The sequence below is a fragment of the Eptesicus fuscus genome, chromosome 1 (genome assembly GCF_027574615.1).
Source record: "Eptesicus fuscus isolate TK198812 chromosome 1, DD_ASM_mEF_20220401, whole genome shotgun sequence".
NCBI classification, from domain to species: domain Eukaryota; kingdom Metazoa; phylum Chordata; class Mammalia; order Chiroptera; family Vespertilionidae; genus Eptesicus; species Eptesicus fuscus.
Window position 1 is genome coordinate 95959548 of NC_072473.1, and position 19568 is coordinate 95979115.

At 39.4% G+C, this 19568-nt stretch overlaps 1 pseudogene; it reads left to right on the top strand.

Moving 5' to 3' along the window:
- The first annotated feature begins 1216 nt into the window (after positions 1–1216).
- Positions 1217–2423, top strand: LOC114229052 (neurofilament light polypeptide-like; annotated as a pseudogene).
- The last annotated feature ends 17145 nt before the right edge of the window (positions 2424–19568 follow it).

The window sequence follows — 19568 nt, forward strand, 5'->3', positions numbered from 1 at the left end:
TGTAAACTTGAAGAAGTCTTTTGGTCAGGACAAGGAGATTGTGGCAGTGATCTGTGTGCATAGATGACCAAAGACCAGATGGAAATGAAGACAGCTCAGTGGGTGTGAATGAGGTGACATGAGGCCAAGTACAAGACCCTTAACTGATCATGCTAATGTCTTCTTACCAATTTAATAACTCAGGAGAAAAAGAGGCAACCAGGATTACATTTCCTCCACCTGGGATTCAAAATAACAATTAATTACAGCTATAAAAAGAAAGGAATATTTAAACAGGTTTCTGAGTTTATGAATAAGAATTCATACCTGCCACCTGTCACAGAGTGTACCTAGAATATCCTGTCTTTAGGACCATGCATTCTCTTCTAATAAGCCAGTGTGATTCATAACCCTGGTTTGCATATGAGGTTCACCTGCAGAGATTATATAATCCTCATTCAAGGCCATTTTGCAGATCAATTAAATTAGAATCTCCTGGTTTATAGGTTGATGCTCAATCACTGAGCTACACCGGCTGGGCTGGAGTCTCTTTTATAAGGATACTAATACCATTCATGAGGGATCCACACTTATGGATGTAATCATATCCCAAAGGCCCCACCTCCAAATACCATCACATCACGGATTAGATTGCAATATATGATTTTAGGAAGAGCCAAACATTTCATCTATAGTAGCAGTAATCTCCTGCTTTCGTTTGTCTTCTCTACTAGACTATCCTATCTAATAAAAGGGTAATATGCAAATTAACTGTCACTCTGACACAAAATGGCAGCACCCAGTCCCCTAAGGCCTGCCAGAGTCCCCAGTACTTTCAGCCTGAACTGATTACTATGGCAATTGGACACAGAAGGTTTTCAGCAAGTGTGAGAAGCAAGTGTGAGAAGCAAGCTTTGTTGGGATCGAGGGAGAGCTGGTGGGCTCAGGGCCTCTGCCGCCTGAGAGGCTGGCCCTTGGAGTTCGGTTCTGAAACTGCAGGGACCCGCTCTAGCACAGGCTGGGGAGGAAGCATTGCTGCCGCTCTCCCAGTGCCAGGTCCCTGGTTAAAGAAGTAAGTCCAAGTCACAGCCAGAGGCCTGGCGGGGCTGTCTCACCCCGGACCATCCATCGTGGCTGAGCTCTGGCGGGGGCAGCCAGCACCTCTGGGATCACTGTCTGCCCCCAGGCCACCTGCAGACACTGGTGGAGTGGGCCCCAGTTGAACATTTTAATGAAAATGGGATGCCTGTGCCCCACCCCACCATGCCTCGTTCCTGGCGAGGAGAGGGCAGTGGGATCGGGGGTGCAGCCTCGGGACCCTGTTAGGAGGCACCAGGGCTCAGAAGGGGCTGGGAGAAACCTGCAGGCATGCTACCAGGAAGAGGTACTGAACCATGAAGACACGGAGGGCTGGCTGATGGAAGCGAGCAAAGGTGCAGACAAGGCAGCTCTCGAAAAGCGCATCGACAGCCTGATGGACGAAATCGCCTTTCTGAAGAAGGTGCACAAAGAGGAGATGGCCGAGCTGCAGGTGCAGATCCAATACGCTCAGATCTCCGTGGAGATGGACGTGTTCTCCAAGTCCGACCTCTCCGCCGCACTCAAGGACATCCGCGCCCAGTACTAGAAGCTGGCTGCCAAGAACATGCATAATGCCTAAGAATGGTACAAGAGCCGCTTCACCGTGCTGAGAGCGCTGCCAAGAACATCTACACGGTGTGCTCCACCAAGGACGAGGTATCCGAGAGCCACCACCTGTTCAAGGCCAAGACCCTGGAGATCAAAGCAAGCTGGGCATGAATGAAGCGCTGGGAAAGCAGCTTCAAGAGCTGGAGGATAAGCAGAATGCTGACGTTAGTGCTATGCAGGACACAATCAACAAATTAGAAAATGAGTTGAGAACTACAAAGAGTGAAATGGCACGATATTTAAAAGAATACTGGGACCTCCTCAATGTGAAGATGGCTTTGGACATTGACATTGCAGCTTACAGGAAACTCTTTGAAGGTGAGGAGACCTGGCTCAGTTTCACCAACGTGGGAAGCATAGCCAGCAGCTACTTCCAGAGTTCCCAGGTCTTTGGCCGATCTGCCTACGGTGGTTTACAGACAAGCTCCTACTTGATGTCCACTCACTCCTTCCCTTCTTAATACACCAGCCACGTCCAGGAGGAGCAGATCGAGGTGGAGGAGACTATTGAGGCTGCAAAAGCTGAGGAAGCTAAGGATGAACACCCATCTGAAGGAGAAGCTGAAGAGGAGGAGAAGGAGAAGGAAGAGACTGAGGAAGAGGAAGGAGAGGAAGAGGAAGAAGGTGCCAAGGAAGAATTTGAGGATGCAAAGGAGGAAGAAGGAGGTGAAGGTGAAGAAGATGCCCAAGAAGTTGAGGAGGAGAAGAAAGATGAAGGTGCTGGGGAGGAGCAAGCAACCAAGAAGAAAGATTGAGCCCCCCTTTCCTTAATTATTTCAGGAATAATCCTCCCGAAACCAGGTCAACCCTGTCACCAACCAAGCAATTGAGTTCCTGATACTATATGAATTAAGAAGTGAATATATTAACATTCTGAGGTGACTTGGGTTGGACATTAAATGTTGTGCTATGACTTTTCTCCTTATACAGAGTATCTGTTTGTTTGCAGAGTGGCTTCCTGGCTTGCTGCCAGCCTGTGCATGGTCCACGCTTATAAGTTCAGGATCTATGACAATGTGAATAATTCAGATGTTTACAATAAAAACACATGAATACATGAATTCACTAATGTTAATGTTAAACTTCATGGAAAAAATAGTCCTTTGAATCTTTAGTAGTTAGAAATTAAAGACCTCAAATTATGTGCAATAAACAGTAAATAAAGTTACACTGAATGACAAAAAAACACAACACAAAAAAACACAAAACATTAGGGGCCAGGAAACGTTCAAAGAACTGGGGAACCATTCCCAAATCAGGAAGGGAATTCACAGGGTGTTATTGCTACGAATACAGTATTTCCTACTACTTACAACATATACAATGTAATGTATTAGATGCCTTCCTATCGCATGAAATACATATTCTCATCTAGTAATACTATGGCGGTATGTCATATCCTATCTATATTAATAAAAAGGTAATATGCTAATTAGACGATGAGACCTTCTGGACAAAGCCATGGTGGCGGGGCAGAGGCAGAGGCAGCTAGGGGTGATCAGGCCAGGAGGGGAGGGCAGTTGGGGGTGATCAGGCTGGTGGGGGGTGCAGTTGGGGGTGAGCAGGCCTGCAGAGGGGACCAGTTGGGGGTGAGCAGGCCAGCAGGGGGGGTGGTGCAGTTGCGGGCAAGCAGGCAGGCAGGTGAGCGGTTAAGAGCCAGCAGTCCCGGATTGAGAGGGGTCCCAGATTGGAGAGGATGCAGGCCAGGCTGAGGGACACCCCTCTCCCCCTGTGTATGAATTTCGTGCACCGGGCCACTAATAATTTCATAGAGGGCTAAAGTTGTGTCTTTTTCATCTTTGTGTCCTCACAGTGTCTAGAACTAAGTAGGAGATCAGTATTTGGTAAATGAGTGAATAAATTATGTTCCTTCTTTGTAGAATGCCTTTCTGTTCCCTAGGTCCACCTCCTTTCTCTGTCCAGAGAAAGCCTCCTTATCTAGACCCTGCCCAGTTACTAACTCTTCTGTACAACTTTTCCTCACATGATAAGCAGAACCAAATCAGTTGTCACCACTCCTTTTCTGCGCTGTTATAGAGCCCCAACCAGGGCGTGCAAACTTTGTGGTCACATAGGACCCCACATTTAGAGGAATCCATTACTTGGTTTAATAATGTGTTGTCACCATCTTAAAATTCATAATGATTTTTGAGCAAGGGACCCTGAATTTTCATTTTGCCCAGGGCTCTGTAATTATGTATGTAGCCCATCCTGGTCCCAGGGCAGTGTATGGCACCTAGCATGGGGTTCAGTAAATGATTTTGAATTTGAATGTTCAATTGTCCATAGTTATTACTGTCCAGAAAAGGAACCATAATAATGTTTCTGTGAGATTCCTTTACATTATTTCAACATATCTATTAAAGTCTTACTATACTCATAGATCTTTCTTGATTCACACTTAGCATTCCATTCATTGAAACCACAAAGGAAATGTTCTCATCTTTGATGAATAAATCCTAACCCAATTTTGTATTTATTCAAATGATATGATATTAAACAGAAAGTACTTTATAACTTATCTTTAAGAGGAGTGGCTTTGATTGCTGAGGTAATCATGTGAGAAAAGAAGAGTAGGTGATCTAATAGTATACCCAGGAAATGCATTTCACCACTCTCCATTCTTCACACACTCAGTAGAAGTACAGGTCTTAGCTTCCAGAAGCAGCAGAAAAGCCTTCACTTTGAAAATACCTCTGAGAGAAGGCTGTCAACAAAGTGCTTTTTAGTTGAAATAGGAAGACACAGTGTGAAAAAAATGAATGCCCTCTCAACCTGGTTTGCTACAGAGGCATGACTTCATAGTTCTATTTGATAATTCTATTAATTTGTTGTCATTTGTTTAGAACTTTGTTTCTAGGAGTATATGGAATTCATCAAGACCAGTTGCAAGAGCCAAGCATCCTCAATTTTCAGTTGTGGACGCAACTGACAGAGTGTATATAGCATACCGTGTGATTAGAAACAGCTTGAGTTGTATATAGCACTGTGTTTTTGTTGACTTGTTTAAAGTAGTATTGGTTTAGTGGTTGTATTGCTTTATTTGTTTTCAAAGCCTTAATAAGGATGTGATGGGCATGGCAGAAAGGAAAGCTGAGGTATTGCAATCAGCTATGGGCCTATATTTAATCAGTAACACTGATATCAGGATCATGTTGAGAGCATCATCATCATCGTAATAACCACATACATTAGTTTAGTGCTTAACAGTTTCTAAAGTACTTGTGAACCCTCTGCTTGTCTCTGTTGTTGCTGAGAGAGCATGTGTTTCTAGAGAAGGTGTGTTTGTCATTTTTTTCTCACATCCATTTACTCATGATGTTTCTTTGAAAAATTGAAAGGAAAACTAGAAGAGGCAGAAATATTTTGAAAATCCAGAGCATACTATAAGAAATATAATTGGATTAGGAGGGGAAAGTCTGACATAACAGGAAATGTGAATTACTAACAAAGGAAGTGATTTGGGCTTTATGCCTAAGGAGAGCAGAGAATTGCCACAAGTGTGCTCTGAAAAGCTGCCCAATTGCATTGAGTTGGATTTCATGGGTTCTAGTTCTCTTGAGCTATCTGGAGGAATTAACTGCTCTTTAGGTGAACTTCAAGGAAAAATGGATAGAGGAGTGGGCAATGAAGGTCTTGCTAATTGCTGGCTGCAAACAAATGCATTGTGAGGATGAAAGTAGTCACCTGACAAAACGATTTATCTCATTACAAAACGAATGGCAGATCCTTTAAAATAGGAACCCCTCAAATGTTTGTTTATAGGTCACTAATTTCTTAATTGGGGTATAAATTAAAAGCCTCTTTTGAGGAAATGTCAATCAGAAATTAAGACAAAGCAAATATAAAATCATATTGGTAAATAGACTTGTCAGGTTTTACATTTTTCATTTTATTGAAGATCAAACTAAAATACAAGAGTGTGGTTTAATATAAGAGGCCTGGCAATCCTTGAGATCAAGAAAGTGAAAATATCAGAGCCTTTCAATAAGATAGTTGAACTGCAATTAATATTAAGTACAGCATATTATTTTATCCCTCTTAGATTCCAAGTTCTGAAAGTGCCAGAATGTGTCTTGCTTATCCCACAGCACATGGCCTAGCATAAAATAGGGATGCAGGAAATTTTTCCTGACTGAATATAAAATTTTGAGGAATCCTAGAGTGATGTGGGGGGAGCATATTTGCTGTAATGAGTTGGAAGGAGAGTAGTTAAGCCTTGGCCAGAGTTTGACAATTTGAGACACTTGAAAAAAAATTTGCTTTTTCCCACAATGTAATACCTTTTGCCCTGAGAAACATCATTGCCTGTGTTGTGAATCATGTATTTGGTTCTTTGGGAAGGGGCATTGCTGAGGCATCATATTTTATGTTGCTACACAAATCATGACATATGATTTGATAGACATAATTGCATAATTATGGCACTTCTGGACAGGTCCCTCTTTTCACTTCTGTGCCTTGCAAATAGGGGAAATTTTTTCCTGCCTTCTCTGCCCACCACTCTCCACTGTTGAAAATAAACTATTAAGACTGTATTTCTGAGGAAGTCCTGCTGCTTCTTTTTTCACACCATATGGTTCTGATGCAAGAGCAGAACCTAATATTCAATGCCCTAATGTTCAAGAGATCCAACTCAATAATTTCTTGAATGCTTGCTAATTGCAAGGCTGGAAGTATGTTGAGTGAAGCTATTAGTTGATACGATTGAGAAAGTATTTTCCTCTGTGGCATCAATTGAGTAGATATTGACTTGTCAGTTCTACTTCCTAAAAGTATCTCAGATTCATACAATATCTCAACCTTCTTTCAATATTCAAGTTTAAGCCATCATAATCTCATGAATGGTTATTGAACTCCATTTTCCATATTTGCTTCAGTAGCCAAGGAAGGGGTCCTTTAATAATTTCAGCCAGATTATGTTACTTCTACTTTCAAAACTCTGCAATGGCTCCTGATTTAACACAGTGTTCTTAAAAGCCAAAGTCGCTCACGAGCCTTACCTAGTTACCCTGCAGCCATTTTATCTGCTACTCCTCTCCCCTGTGCCCATTCTGCTTCATCTAAACTGGCTTCCTCTCAGTTCCTTCAATATGACAAATTCTTTCTTGCCTCAGGGGTTTTGTGGAGTTCATACTTTGGAAAAGCCCATTTCTTGCTGGCTCTAAAGCTATCTTTTAGGCCACTGCTTACTTGTCCAATACTCTACCTACTCGATTTATCTTTCAAAGCATCCTGTTGACTTCCTTCATGACACTTACTATAGTTTCTCATTCTGTATTGTGTTTCATTTGATATCTAACTTCTCCACTATTATATCCTTTTACTAGAGGCCCGGTGCACAAGATTTGTGCACTTGGGGGGGGGTCCCTCAGCCCGGCCTGCACCCTCTCACAGTCCAGGAGCCCTTAGGGGATGTCCGACTGCTGGCTTAGGCCCGCTCCCCAGGGAGCGGGCCTAAGCTGGCAGTAGGATATCCTTAGCGCTCCTGTAGAGGTGGGAGAGGCTCTTGCCGCTGCTCTCGCCAGCCATGAGCCCGGCTTCTGGCTCAGCGGCACTCCCCCTGTGGGAGTACACTCACCACAACGGGGCAGCTCCTGTGTTGAACATCTGCCCCCTGGTGGTCAGTGTGCATCATAACAACCCGTTGTTCCACCGTTCGGACAATTTGCATATTAGACATTTATTATGTAGGATTATTATTATTTAAAGTATTACATATGTCTCCTTTTTCCCTGATTGACCTCCCCGGGCCACTCCCACCCCCAAGACAAGCCCCCACCGCCCCAGTGTCTGTGTCCATTGTTTATGCTAATATGCATGCATACAAGTCCTTTGGTTGATCTCCAACCCCCCTTCCCCTGCCTTCTCTCTGAGGTTGGACTGTCTGTCCAGTGTTACCTTGCCTCTGGATCTATTTTGTTCATCAGTTGATGTTGTTCATTATATCCCAAATATGAGTGAGATCATGTGATATTTATCTTTCTCTGACTGGCTTATTTCACTTAGCATAATGCTCTCCAGTTCCATTTATGCTGTTGTAATAGGTAAAAGATCCTTTTTTATAGCAGTATAGTATTCCATTTTGTAGATGTACCACTGTTTTTTAATCCACTCATCTGCTAATGGGCACTTAGGCTATTTTCAAATCTTAGCTATTGTAAATTGTGCTGCTATGAACATAGGGGTGCATATATCCTTTATGATTGGTGTTTCTGGTTTCTTGGGATATAATCCTAGAAGTGGGTTTACTGGGTCAAATGGGAGTTCCATTTTTAACTTTTTGAGGAAACTCCATACTGTTTTCCACAGTGGCTGCACCAGTCTGCATTCCCACCAGCAGTGCAAAAGGGTTCCCTTTTCTCCTCATCCTCGCCAGCACTTGTCATTTGTTGATTTGTTGATGATAGACATTCTGACAGGTGTGAAATGGTACCTCATTGTTGTTTTGATTTGCATCTCTCGGCTGATTAGTGACTTTGGGCATGTATTCATATGTCTCTCAGCATTCTGTATGTTCTCTTTCAAAAAGTTGTCTATTTATGTCCTTTGCCCATTTTTTGATTCAATTGTTTATCTTCCTCTTGTTAAGTTGTATTAGTTCCCTGTTCATTTTGGAAATTAAACCCTTATCTGAGATAGCATTGACAAATATGTTCTCATGCAGTGGGATTTCTTCTTGTTTTGTTGATGGTTTCTTTTGCTCTTCAGAAGCTTTTTATTTTTATATAGTCCCATTTGTTTATTTTCTCTTTAGTTTCTATTGCTCTAGGAGCTAGTATATCAGTAAAGATACTGCTACAACATATGACTGATATTTTGATGCCTATGGAGTCTTCTAAAATTTTTATGGTTTCCTGTCGTACATTTAATTCCTTTAACCATTTTGTGTTTATTTTTGTGTATGGTGTAAGTTGGTGACCTAATTTCATTTTTTTTGCATGTATCTGACCAATTTTTCCAGCACCATTTATTGAAGAGATTGTCTTGACTCCATTGTATGTTCTCGCCTCCTTTGTCAAATATTAATTGAGCATAATGGCTTGGGTCTATTTCTGGGTTCTCTGTTATATTCCATTTGTCTATATGTCTGTTCTTGTGCCAGTACCATGCAGTTTTGAAAACAATGGTTTTGTAATATAGCTTGATATCTGGTATTGTGATCCCTCCAACTTTGTTCTTCTTTCTCAGAATTGCTGTGGCTATTCAGGGTCTTTTTTTTTTTTATTCCAGATGAATTTTTGGAGAGTTTGTTTTAGATATTTGAAATATGCCATTGGTATTTTAATGGGGATTGAATTTAGTCTGTAGATTGCTTTGGGTAGTATGGACATTTTAATGATGTTGATTCTACCAATCCATGAGCATGGCATGTTCTTCCATTTGTTTATGTCAGACGTCCCCAAACTACGGCCCGTGGGCCACATGCGGGTGTTTTTGCCGTTTGTTTTTTTTTTTTTTACTTCAAAATAAGATATGTGCAGTGTGCATAGGAATTTGTTCATAGTTTTTTTTTAAACTATAGTCTGGCCCTCCAACGGTCTGAGGGACAGTGAACTGGCTCCCTGTTTAAAAAGTTTGAGGACCCCTGGTTTATGTCTTCCTCTATCTCTTTGTTCAATCTCCTGTAGTTTTCCCAGTACAGGTCTTTAACCTCCTTAGTTAAGTTTATTCCTAGGTATCTTAATTTTTTTGGTGCAGTGGTTAATGGGATTTTTTGTTTGTTTGTTTGTTTGTTTTTCTGTGAGTTCATTATTGGTGTATAAAAAGGCCATAGATTTCTGGGTGTTAATTTTGTATCCTGCTACATTGCCAAATTCATTTATTAGGTCTAGCAGTTTTTTGGTGAAGTTTTGGGGGTTTTCTATGCATAGTATCATGTCATCTGCGAATAAGGACAGTTTTGCATCTTCTTTTCCAATTTGAATGCCTTTTATTTCTTCTTTTTGTCTAATCACGATGGCTAGCCCCTTTCTCCAGAATGCTGAACCCTTATGAAGGCTGGAAAAAAAACCCTGGCATTATGACACCCAAACAAGGGACACCAACAACGCCATACTGTTTTCCACAATGGCTGCACCAGTCTGCATTCCCAGCAGCAGTGAAGGAGAGTTCCTTTTTCTCCGCATCCTCACCAGCACTTGACTTTGTTGATTTGTTGACGATAGCCATTCTGACAGGTGTGAGATGGTACCTCATTGTTGTTTTGATTTGCATCTCTCAGCTGATTAGTGACTTTGAGCATGTTTTCATATGTCTCTTGGCTTTCTGAATGTCCTCTTTCGAAAAGTGTCTTTTTAGGTCCTTTGCCCATTTTTTTGTTTGGATTGTTTATCTTCCTTTTGTTAAGTTCTATGAATTCTCTGTAAATGTTGGATATTAAACCCTTATCGAAGATAACATTGGAAAATATGTTCTCCCATGCAGTGGGCTTTCTTGTTGTTTTGTTGATGGGTTCTTTTGCTGTGCAGAAGCTTTTTATTTTGATGTCGTCCCATTTGTTTATTTTCTCCTTAGTCTCTCTTGCCCTAGGATTTGTGTCTAAAGATATTGCTATGACATATGTCTGCAATTTTGCTGCCTATGGAGTCTTGTAGGATTTTTATGGTTTCCCATCTTACATTCAAGTCCTATAGCCATTTTGAGTTTGTTTTGTGTATGGTGTAAGTTGGTGATCTAGTTTTATTTTATTTTTTTTGCATGTATCTGACCAAATTTCCCAGCACCATTTATTAAAGAGACTGTTTTGACTCCATTGTATGGTCTTGCCTTCTTTGTCAAATATTAAATGAGTATAATGGCTTGGGTCAATTTCTGGATTCTCTATTCTGTTCCATTGGTCTATATGTCTATTCTTGTGCCAGTACCAGGCAATTTTGAGAACCGTGGATTGGTAATATAGCTTGGTGTCTAGTATTGTGATCCCTTCAACTTTGTTCTTCTTTCTCAGGTGAGCTGTGGCTATTCGGGATCTTTTTTATTATTCCAGATGAATTTTTGGAGAGTTTGTTCTAGATATTTCAAATATTCTGTTGGTATTTTAATAGGTATTGCATTGAATCTACAGATTGTTTTAGGTAATATGGACATTTTAATTTGGCCAATCCATGAACATGGTATGTTCTTCCATTTGTTCATGTCTTCCTCTATCTCTTTGTTCAATGTCCTGTAGTTTTTCAAGTACAGGTCTTCTACATTCTTAGTTAAGTTTATTCCGTTTATTTCTAGGTATCTTAATTTTTTTGGTGCAATGGTAAATGGGATTTTTGTTTTTAAATTTCTCTTTCCGTGCATTCATTATTGGTGTATAAAATGGCCATCCTTGCATCCCCAGAATAAATCCCACTTTGTCATGGTGTATGATCTTTCTAATGTATTGCTGAATCCGATTTGTTAGAATTTTGTTGAGGATTTTAGCATCTATGTTCACCAAGGATATTGGCCTGTAGTTCTCTCTCTTTTTTTTTTTTTTTTTTGTGGTGTGTTTATCTGGTTTTGGGATTATGGTAATGCTGGCTTCATAGAAAGACCTGGGAAGTGTGCCTTCCTCTTGAATTTTTTGGAATGGTCTGAGGAGGTTAGATTTGAGTTCTTCTTTGAATGCTTGGTAGTACTCCCCTGTAAAGCCATCCATCTCAGGGCTTTTGTTTGCTGGAAGATTTTTGATCGCTGTTTTAATTTCATTGTTAGTTATCAGCCTATTCATGTTTTTTGCTTCTTCCTGGTTGAGTTTTGGGAACTTGTATTTTTCTAAGAATATGTCCATTTCACATGGTTGTACATTTTGTTGGAATAGAGTTGTTCATAGTATTTTTTCATAATTGTTTGTATTTGTGGGATTGGTTGTTACTTCACCCCTTTCATTTCTGATTTTGTTTATTTGGGTCCTCTCTCTTTGCTTCTTTGTGAGCCTGGCTAGAGGTTCATCAATCTTATTTATCTTTTCAAAGAACCAGTTCTTGGTTTTATTGATCTTTTGTATTGTTTTTTTTTTTTTTTTTTGGTCTCTATGTCATTTATCTCCAATCTGATCTTTATTATTATTTCCATCCTTCTTCTTATGTAGGTGTTTGATTTTTTAATTTTTTATAGTAGTTGATTTCTAGTTTTATGCCATTGTGATCTGAGAAGATGCTTGATATAATTTCTATCTTCTTGAATTTGAAGAGACTTTGCCTGTGTCCCAATATATGGTCTATCTTTGAAAATGACCCATGTGCACTTGAGAAGAATGTATATTCTGTGGGTTTGGGGTGAAATATTCTGAATTAATTCCATCTGATCTAGTGAGTTATTTAGGATTGATGTTTCTTTGCTGATTTTTTTTTAGAGTATATGTTCAGTGTTGTTAGTGGATTATTAAAGTTCCCTACTATGACTGTATTTCTCTCAATCTCTCCCTTCTTATTTTTCCATACCTTGTCTTATTGCTCACTGATGTGGTCCTCTGCTTCTTCTAGTCTACTGTTGATGCTTTCTATTGAGTTCTTTATTGCTGCATTGTCATTTTTCATTTCTTCTTGGTTCTTCTTCATTTCCTCTTGGTTCTTACACATATTGTTGAATTTGTATTCCATCCTTTTCAGTGATCTTATGACCATTGCTTTGAATCCTGTCTCTGACATATTGCTTGCCTCTATTTCATTTACTTCCTTTTTTGGTGATGCCTCCTTTTTTTTTTTTTTTTTTTTGTATGCAGGCTGTTTCTTAGTCTCCCCATGATCACTCCTCTCTGGGTGTCTGGTTTTGTAGCTCTCTTTCTCCTGTGTTGACTTAAAGGCACAAAATACAATACAATAAGACACAACGCACAGGGCACCAAACATAAATGTATTCATGATACTAATAACCCCAAATAAAGGTGACCACCTGAGAAAAGAGAATTAGGGGATAGAAAAGAGTATAAATGATATTGAGAAAAGGAAAAAAATGTAAGAGAGAAAAGAAAGAGAAGAAAATAGAAGGAGGGGAAATATATGTATATGGGGAGAAAACTCCAATAAAACAACAACTAATCCAAAAAATGCAAACAGCAAACATATAAACAACAAACACCTAGATGAATCTGAGGAAGCAGAGCTTATTTCCAGATGGTAAGGTCAAGGAATTGAATGAATGAGGAAATAGCCACAATTTAGTATAGAGTAGGTAGAAAGAGAATGAGTGTATAAGAAGAAAAGTAAAAAACAAAATACAAAGAAAAAAATATAGAAAATATATTAATGGAAAATTATATATATAAATAGATTCTTTAATCTATTTATCTAAGTATTCCTTTACTATTAGAAAAGGAGAATAGAGAGTAGATAGGTATGAGTTGGTGATTGGATATAGTTAAGCTATTAATAGAAGGAGAGAACAAGTGAGGATAGGAAAAACAGACACACAAAAAAGAAAAAAAGAAAACAAACAAGGAAAAAAACAAACTAATCAACAATCAAAAAACCAACAACAACAAGACAGAAAGAAATAAAAAGGCAAAAAAAAAGGAAGAAAAAGAAAATTTGAATAGTGAAGAAAGAAAAATGAGAAATGTGTATGGTCTTGGAGCAGGGGATCAGAAATTAAATATATGAGTAAGATCAATTTTAACAAGGAGTAAAAAGAAAGGATAGAGAAAAACTAAAGCAGGAACAAGGTAAGAGAAACAGGACAAAATAAGGGGGAAAAGTGAGGAAGAGCGTGTTTGCATAAAGGAAAAATTGAGATAGAGTAAAATAATGCTAAAGGAAAAACAAAAATAGAATGTAGAACACTAATCCCAAAATAAATAAAATAAAGAAAAAATAAAATAAAACTTTAAAAAAGGTAAAATAATAGTAATAATAATAATAATAATAATAATAATAGAATAAAAAAGGTAAAATCAAGTGAGGAAAAAATTTAGTTTCTTTAGGAAAGGATAAAAAATAAAAATGTGAAGTAGTCAAGGTCATTCACTTCCTCTACTGTTCTGCTTGGCAGGTCTGTTTCCTGTCAGTCAGCACAGTATTGAATTTCCCTGCAATCCACCCCTCCTCTGTGTCATAGGCCACAACCCTGTTTTCAAGCAGGCCTGCCTTCAGTTGTATTTTCACAAGAGTCAATTTCTGATACAACCCCTGGGTGGCAGTGTTTCTATATTAATATCCGGGGCTAAAAGGCCTCTTTACCCAGTGTTTAGATTGCTTTCCCTGCAGCACTTAATACTGGGTTGGAGGGACGGACTGCCCCAGAGCTGGTTTTCTGTTCGTCTCTCCCCACTCTGATCCCCAGGCTCCACAAAACAACTTTCCCTTGCAGTCTCAGTAAGTATTTTTAATTGGAAATCCTATGCACTGGACTTAGCAATCAAAATCAAGGATTTAAAAAGAAAAAAAAAGCCCGAGAATGCGCGCAGACTCGCATCTTTTTCCCCTGGCACTGCGCAGCCAGTATACTGGTAGAATTTCAGGTTGCCTTTCTGGGCCCAGCCCTGTTGTGGGTTAATTTCTAGAGTCCCCTTCTGCCAGCAGCCCTGTGGACTCCCTTCCACATTCAAGGGCTACACTGTCCCCAACAGCCACAGATTTTGTGGGGCACAGTCTTCCTCTGAAACTCTAGTTCCTGTTGCATGTGTTTCAAGTGTGTTTTGTGCGTGTTTATCCCTCCAGCCTGGATCCCAGATCTCATCTTTCTCTAGGCTATATCTGACCTTTCTGTCCACGGATTGCCTCACAAGCTGTGTTTTATTCACCAATTCCGGGTGAATGTTATTTGATTCAGCTCCTTCTATCTGCTCTGTGAGAAGGTGCAGGGCTCGTCCATGTATTTGCGCCACTTTGTCACCCACCCTGGACAGACTTTTTAGGTGCCCGCAGTTGGGGAGGTTGTAGTCCCAGTGTTCCTGGGTTCACAGCTGAGGCAGCTGGTCCTTGGGAATTGTGGTTGTAGGGTCCCCGGAAATGTCCTAGGTCTCCCTGGTTGAAGGTAAAGCTGGGCTTCCAATCACAGCCACTCTCCCTTTCAAGATGGTGCAGTCTCTGCGGCAGAGCCAGCTGCTCTGGGAGAGATTTCAGTAGCAGTAGAGGCTGCCCGGCCAGGGGAACCCATTCTGCCAGTCCCCAACAATCCCTTGGAATATAACTGTCCCTGACTCACAAATAAACACACTTCCCGCATATCCACACACTCTCCTTTCATTCTCTCACTCACACACTATCTTGCAGCCTGCCATCCTGTCAGCAGCCATCTTGGATCTCTATTAATTTTTCATTTAACCTTTTGCACTCGGATGTCGAGTGTGACGGTTATTGAATGTATCAATAATTTGAAATATAAAAAAATCCAAATAAATAAGTTTGTATGAAAAGAAACTCCAGTTTTTTATTCTACTGCCATGCTTTGTAAAATCTGAGGTATTTAAAAAATTAAATCCCGAGTAGAATAAAGGAATCGAGAAAAAAGCAAGCGAGTGCAAAGGGTTAATTCCCTTTCCTTCAGGGTCAAATTCATAAAATCCTCTCTAAGAACAAGGTAGATACATTTAGTACCTGCGTTTCCTTTTATGGAATTTTTTGTTTGTTTGTTTCAGATCAAATAATTACAACATAGGAGCCATAAACATAGGATGGAGTAAAGAAAGCCTCTTCCAATAAATGGTGCTGGGAAAATTGGACAGTCACATGCAGAAGAATGAAACAAGACTGTTGTTTTCCCCATATACAAAAATTAACTCACAATAGATCCTTATTGTATTTTTTAAATCCTAGTAAAATATCTCCTGCATAGTATGTACTCAGTAAATATAACCAATGAACCTTTACCCAATGTGAGGTACAAATAATGTACTCCTAAAGCCTACATGCCACTTATAGTCAATATGTACACTTCATGAAGCAGTTATTTTCTTTCCCCATGGACTGTTATTAAATAACTACTACATTTCAATCAGTGGTGCCTTTGAATAAAGGAGATAAGGCATGCAAAGTCACTGTAACATAATGGGATGACTCACAGGTCAGCAGGACTCGAATGTAGCCTGATAGTAACACATCAAATGAAAGAATGTGTACTTACAAAGGTTGTTTTGCTTGTTAGTGATAGAAACTTTGCAAATTATGTCCTACTGATAATACTACTCATTATAAATTAGTACACTGGCCTCAGATTTTATAAGTTACTGTTAGTGGATTTGCTTAATGTGACTTTACCCTTGAGACATGATCCATTCCATTTAAGGTGAGCTAATCCTATATAATAAAAGGCTAATATGCAAATTGACTGAACAGCGGTTGCTATGACATGCACTGACCACTAGGGGGCAGACGCTCAATGCAGGAGTTGGCCCCTGGTGGTCAGTGCACTCCCACAGGAGGAGTGCTGCTTAGCCAGAAGCCCTGAGCCAGGCTCATGGTTGGCGATCGTTTCAGCAGTAGCGGGAGCCTCTCCCACCTCCATAGCAGCACTAAGGATGTTGTACATTCCCCAAGGCCTGCCGGACTGCAAGAGGGCGCAGGCCGGGCTGAAGAACACCGCCCCCCCCCCAGTGTATGAATTTCTGCGCCGGACCTCTAGTAAAAGATAAAATCCGATTTTAGAGTCTACAAAATTAAAGTCTAGACATTGACCTATCTTGGTAATTCATTAAGATCATGTTATTCTCTGCGTGGCTTGGGTCGTTCTCCATCAGAGAAAATGGCGGCCCACCCAGCTCCCAGCTTCATGAATCTTAAAAAAAAAAAAAAAAAAAGATCATGTTATTCTGATAGGACTCTTTATGTAGGATTCATCCTTGTATTATGGGATTTCAATGCATGGAATATTGTCAATCCTTGAACTTTAACTGAGGCTTCTGTTTCAAATTTAAAGAAAACATGCAGTAGGGTATAGAGAAATGCTAAATAAACTTCAAACAGTTGTGAGAGGAGAGCTCCCTCAAATTTGAGCATGATTACTGAAAATTATTCCAGATTGCAGTAATATGTATGTATTATATTCATTACTATAAATCAGGCTATTCTAAGATAAAGAAGATATACTATCCTTACTTTTTTCACTATCCCATTTGAACTGCATATCGAGGCATTAAAGTTGTTTGATTTTCTTGAATTGATAGTTAGCTCTTTTATATGTGGTTTTCTTTTCTTTTAATTGTTGACTGTATTACAGATGTCCTCCATTCTAACCCCCCTTTGTCTCCTTCCACCCAGCCCCTGCCCCCCCCCAGGCCTTCATTACACTAATGTCTGTGTTCATGTGTTATGCATATGTGCACATATATTCTTTGGTTGATTTTTTTGTCTCCCCCCCCCGCCCCATAAACACATACCCATTCCTCTCTTCTGAGATCTGTTAGTCTGTTCCATTTATCCATGCCTTTGGTCCTATTTTGTTCATCAGTTTATTTTGTTCTTAAAATTCAGATCATGTGATGTGTGTCTTTTTCTGACTGGCTTATTTTACTTAGCATAATTCCATGCTGTTTCAAAGGGTAAGAGTTCCTTATTTTTTACAGCTGTATAGTATTCCATTATGTATATGTACCATGCCTTTTTTATCCACTCATCTACTGATAGGCACTTGGGCTGTTTCCAGATTTTGGCTATTATAAATAATGCTGCTATGAATATTGGAGTGCATGTGTTCTTTCTGATTGGTGTTTTGGGATTCTTGGGATATATACCAAGAAGTAGGATTGCTGGGTCAAAAGGCAGTTCCATTTTTACTTTTTTTGGGAAACTCCATACTGTGGCTGCACCAGTCTACATTCCCACCAGCAGTGAACTTCCCTTTTCATCACATCCTCGCCAGAACTTGTTTGTTGATTTATTGATGATAGCCATTCTAACAGCTATGAGGTGATATATTGTGGTTTTAATTTGCATCTCTCAGATAATTAGTGACTTTGAGCATTTTTTCATATCTTTTGGCCATCTGTATGTCCACTTTGGAGAAATGTCTATTTAGGTCCTTTGCCCACATTTTAATTGGAATGTTTGTCTTCCTTGGTTAAGTTGTATGAGTTCCTTATATATTTTTGATATTAACCCTTGATCTAATGAATCATTGTCAGAAATGTTCTCCCATATGATGGTGGGTTTCCTTTTCATTTTGTTGATGATTTCTTTTGCTGTACAGAAGCTTTTTAATCTGTTGTACTTCCACTTATTTATTTTTTCCTATATTTCCCTTTCCCTCGGAGACATGTTGGCAAAAATATTGCTCTGAGAGATGTCTGAGATTTTACTGCCTATGTTTTCTTCTATAATTTTTATGGTTTCATGACTTACAATGTGGTTTTCTTTGTTACTTTTCTTGCTAATTAGATTTGCTTGACAACTCATGAGATCTCTCTCTTTTTCTCCTCCCATTTTCTCCTGTTTTATGTTTTCTTTATCTTCCCTGCTTCTTTTATCCTTAGCTGAGCTTACAGGTAAGCAGTCTAAACAGCTACTTGTGAAGCAGTATTAGAAATATATCAGCAGGTCTTTCTGCTTACAAAGAAAACTTCCTGACCCTCAAAAAAAGAACAGTATGATGTGGCCTTTTGGGTGCTGTGAACACTTTGGTACCTGAAATATTTCATCTTTACTCTGAAAAAAATTTTTTTTTCACCTTCTGAGAAAAAATATAGGTCTCTGCTATTTGTCAGGAAAAAACATTCAAAGTATGGTAATTTGTTTGGGAACTGGAGAAAAGATGGATAGCTGTATGTTTCAGTTACCTATTTCTACATGGCAAACCACCTCACAATTTAGTAACTTAACACAACTATTTTATTGTTACTCATGATTCTGTGGATTTATTAGGCTCAGTATGGTGATTCTTCTGTTTGATTTGCTTGGACTCTATCAGATGGCTGAAGTCAGATGATGGTTGGGGCTAAAACATGAGATGTCTTCATTTAAATAGCCTGGCACCTTGGTGGAAATGTTTGAATGCTGGGCCTGGCTGAAATAATGTATTAGCTGTGTCATCCCTTCTTCATGGCCTTTTCATGTATTCTCATCTTCAGAGTTGCTGCACTTCTTACATGGTAGTTCATCACATCCAAGAGCACAAAAGCAGAAGCTGCAATGCCTTCTTAAGGTTTTGTTCCAGTACAGGTACAGGGTTACTTGGGCTGTATTCTGTTGATTAAAGCAAGACACAGGGCAACTCTGATTCAGTGTGGGAGGGGGCTACCCAAAGGCATGAATAGCATGAGGCATGGCTCATTTGTGGTATGCTAGGTATAAGGATGCCAAATAATCTCTGGAGATTAACTAACATGCTCGACAACACAATTCATGGCCCATCAGGTACTGCTGGACAGTGGCTGACCAGCTAGAAATAATATTTTCCAGGATCCATTGCTTCTAGTTGAAGCCAGTTACTAATTCTTGCAATGGAATGAGAGTGAAAGTGTTGTACATCACTTTAGGATCAAAGCTTTTGTGAAATGAATGTGCCTTTTCTACTATCCTTTTTCATTGGCTAAATGCAAATAGTAAGGCCCTAGAGGATGAGAGAGCCACAGATTAAATGAGCCTAGGCACTTCCATGATTACATGGATGGAAGCTACCAATAGAACAGATGCACTCACCTTGCACTATTATTGGAACAAGAATTTAACATGTTGTGTTAACCTCCAGAAATTCTGAAGTATATTTGCTACCACAGCCTAACTTAGTTTTACCCTAGTTATATAGATATATGGTATTTGATGGAGGCTACTTGCTACTGATTGTCATGCTAGGTATAAGGATGCCAAATAATCAACGTTTTCACGTCTAATTTGTTGTGGCAGCAAAATGCAGATCATAAAGTTTCAAATATTTAACTCATAGAGGTTATGCAACAGATGTCTCTGTTGATTAAATAAATTTCCTATTAATTCATTCTTATAATCAATTAATTCTTCTCTTTTATTTATAGTCAATATTTGTACTGTTATTGT